The 3,799-nt window shown below is 36.5% G+C and overlaps 1 non-coding gene across 1 annotated transcript; it reads left to right on the top strand.

Annotated features, from left to right (window-relative positions):
* The first annotated feature begins 3,211 nt into the window (after nt 1-3,211).
* On the top strand, nt 3,212-3,317 carry LOC131415508 (U6 spliceosomal RNA). The gene has a single exon (XR_009222473.1). It is a non-coding gene; the product is annotated as a U6 spliceosomal RNA (small nuclear RNA).
* Nucleotides 3,318-3,799: the final 482 nt, after the last annotated feature.

Genomic DNA, 3,799 nt, shown 5'->3' with positions numbered 1-3,799 from the left:
CCTTACCCCACCAGCCAATTTGATCTCCTCTCTGTTCTATGATCGTACCGTTTGCATAACTCTTACAGCATATTTGCTGGTATTTTCTTCCTCCCATTTATGATACGTGCCAGGGGATGCCTCTTCTTGCCTTCTCAGGCAGTCTACCTCCACTCTTTAAGGTCAGGCTCAGGTCCTATCTACACTTGGATACTTTCTTTTTCTCCTTTTAACTCCTCAAATGCGAATGGGTGCCCTGCCCCATTCTTTTTTTTTTTTTTTTTTCCTTCATTTTGCATGTCGTATCCACAATGAAAGCTGGAGACAACCTTAACTTATGAGCAGAAATGGTCCCTGTGCCCCTTAAATTCTACCCAGCATATAGCACACAGCCATTGAGAATATGCTCAATAGTCAAATCCTTGTATCATTTAAAATGACACTGGAGAGGGTGGAGAGAGAAGGTTGGGATAAAAGTGGATGAGAGAAACAGTGTCAGGAAATCCTAAAAAACAAGCCAACATTTTTAATACTACAGGGAAACAACAAAAGATGGTGCACTGCAAAACTAGAAAAACTATCCTCAACCCTGTCTCTTTCTACAAGTTCAGGAGAACTAATTTCAAATAAAAATTAGAAACAGAAAAGTAACAACTTTTAAATCATTTAAAGGTTATTAAAAGACAAAGATAATTAAGAGGCAGAATAAAGACATGCCAGTAAAACAAGCTCACAAAACAAGTCAAAACTCTAGCTTGCTGTTTCAAAATTTGCTAAAACATATTAAGAAAATTTAAAAGGCATGAAAGAATGCATAAATTAGAATTAGAAAATTTCAGAAATTAAATGACAGAACTCAGGGACAAATTTAAATTAAATGAAAATATAATGTCAAAAATGAAAATGAAACCAGAAGGAACACATGAGTGATAAACACAACAGAAAAAACCTGAAGAGAAATAGAAGGTTAAATGGAAGAAATTTTAAAAATCAAAAAGAAGTAAAGTAAAGAGATAAAAAGGATTCACCATATAGTGACTAAATTAAAGCTACTGGAACCGGCAAACAGTCAGCCATCGATGATTAAGTAGCTAGGAACTAAACTTTTTTTCCTTTTTGCAACTGATTGTGGCTTTTAGTTGTTTCCCCCACGCGTTGTTAACTGTGCCGTTTAGGCAATATGCTGACTCCCACTAGATTCCTATAGATAACATCTCCTTGAAGCCTGGGTCACCATGGTAATGGGTGTTTGAGCTATTTTTCAGGAATTAGAGCCCCTTGTCCACTTCAGGCCTGCAGAGACCAGCAACCCATCAACGGGGCCTAATCAGATGTCTGATAAGGGACCTTTTGATGTCAAGAGGCTAAAAACTCCACCCTCGGGTCATGCCAACAGGGCCATTTTGTGAACATGAGTCCTGTGAAGAGGCATGAAGTCTGACTACGCTTGTGCAGATCATTAATTACCTCACCTCTCTTCACCTCTAATCATCTATCTCCACATTTCAGACCACCTTACCCCCAACCCCATAAATATCCCTGAGTCCCTATTTTCGGGGAGGTGGATTTGAGACTTGTTCTCCCATTTTCCTCACTCTGCTGCCTTGTGATTAAACCCTCTCTCGGCTGCAATCTCGTCATCTCGGTAATTGGCTTTCTGGGCTGCGAGCACAAAGAACCTGGTTCGGTAACACTACACAAAGAAGATTCCTGAAGGTAACAGGAGTCTCCAAAGAAGAAAACTAAAGTAAGGAAACAAAATAAATACTGAAAAATATGATTCAGAAAAGCTTTCCCTAAAAAAAATTTAAATTGCACATTTAAAGAGAATATATATTTTAGTAAAATGATTGGATTTTAAAGAAAAAAGTAAAAAGCAACTGACTTATAATGAAAGAAAATTAAATTATAATTTGTTTTTTTAAAAGCAGCATTTCATGCCAGAGGAGAATGGAGGAACCTATTTAAAATACTCAAGGAAAGAAGGTGTGAGCCAAGGATTTTATATCCAACAGATTTTCAGGTATAAAGGGCACCAACTCTTATTTATACGTAAGAACTCAGGAAATTGTATTCCCATGAGACTTTTCTTAGGAATTTACCTGATAGTGAGTTTCAGATGCCAAAATGACTAGAGAGACATTGACATAAGTCTGGTGGTGAGCAGTAGCCGGTTGCTTTTAGAACTAAGATTAAATGTGTGTTAAAAGGGAGCAAGCACATATGCTCTTTATGTTCTGACAATGTAGATATAGAACAGCTATAAAAATGGGAGAAAGAGAAAAGCACATGTTATTTTTTCCCCATCTTTTTAGGAAATTATATTGATGATAGTATTAGGGTTGTTTCACTGAGAAGGTTGTATATACGTTGTGGAGTAAAAATAATAAATGAATAATTATGGTTTTTCTATTTCTTTTGCCCTTATGTCCTTAAGACTCTTGATATGAAAGAAATGAGATACAGACATAAGTTTTAGTAAAAACTCTTCCAATTCAAATTCAGGAATTTGAAATAAATTTGAATTAAAAGTACCAGCATGAATACACACACACACACACACACACACACACACACACACACAAAACAAGTTCATACTAATATTTGCAACTCAAATTTATTTCAGATTATCTATCATCTCTATCTATCTATCTATCTATCTATCTATCTATCTATCTATCTATCTATCTATCTATCCTTAGTGCCCAGATTGTGGTCTTGAAATACCATTTCCCTCCTAAAAAAATAAAACAAGAGCTCTTAGAGAAACGGCTCATTTAAGGTCTGAACAGAAAAATTATGAGATAGGCTTAGAACATCTTGTCACACCAGATAGCCAAGAAGCTATCAAAGTCTACTAGGTTATATAAAACTGCTGGGGTTACATAAAAAGGATTCAGGAGCCAACTTGAAGAGACTCCAGCTGGCCACAGATGGGCCAATTTGAGCTTCAATAATGATGATAATTGTAACAGAATGAAACCCTTCAAATATGTTAAAGTCCATGAGTTCAAAATAATATTAAAGAATACTAGTTGGTTACCTTTGGAGAGTGATAGGGAACTAATTCATTATTCTAAAAATAAAAGGAAGAATGAAATATTTATCCTGCCTTTCTTACATAAACAGTACCATGAGGTAACCAAAGAGGAGACAAGGGAAAGCACCTCTTTATAAAAGCATGCCAACTAATCAGTGAAAAGTAATGACAGTATTAAAACATCACCACTTTGTGCTCGCTACAGCAGCACATATACTAAAATTGGAATGATACAGAGAGATTAGCACGGCCCCTGTGCAAGGATGACACACAAATTTGTGAAGTGTTCTACATTTTTGAAAATCAAAAAAAAAAAAAAATCACCACTTTTCAATCCCTAATAAATGAATAGATCGAGGAGTTAAGCACAAAGAGCTGTTAATGTTGCAGAAAGACAGCCAGACATTATGTGCCTCTTGCTGAATGGATACAATTCCACCTACAATCTTTCCAAAGGGATCAAATTTGAATCCAGCTATCTCTGGATCCAGCTCTGAATCTAGCTGCCAATTTGCAGGGAACTCTGAGGACAGCAAAACATGTTGAACTGCACCAGGAGTGTGCAGCGTCCACATTGTGGGGAACTCTGCAGATCAAATAGTCAAAGGTCTTCAACAGGTAAATGTAAAGAAAAGAAAGGATTGGAGGGGAGACATGTGGAATCAAAGAGACCTAAAGGACATATCAAGTTTAAAAAATGAGTAAGACCGTTTATGTCTAGGGATGTACACTTGGCTGATAAAACCATGAGGAAGTGCACTGAAGTGATTACTGTACAAG

The sequence above is a fragment of the Diceros bicornis genome, chromosome 16 (genome assembly GCF_020826845.1).
Source record: "Diceros bicornis minor isolate mBicDic1 chromosome 16, mDicBic1.mat.cur, whole genome shotgun sequence".
Taxonomy (NCBI): Eukaryota; Metazoa; Chordata; class Mammalia; order Perissodactyla; family Rhinocerotidae; genus Diceros; species Diceros bicornis.
Note: the sequence above shows the minus strand (reverse complement) of the source record. Positions and strands in the feature narration are given on the sequence as shown.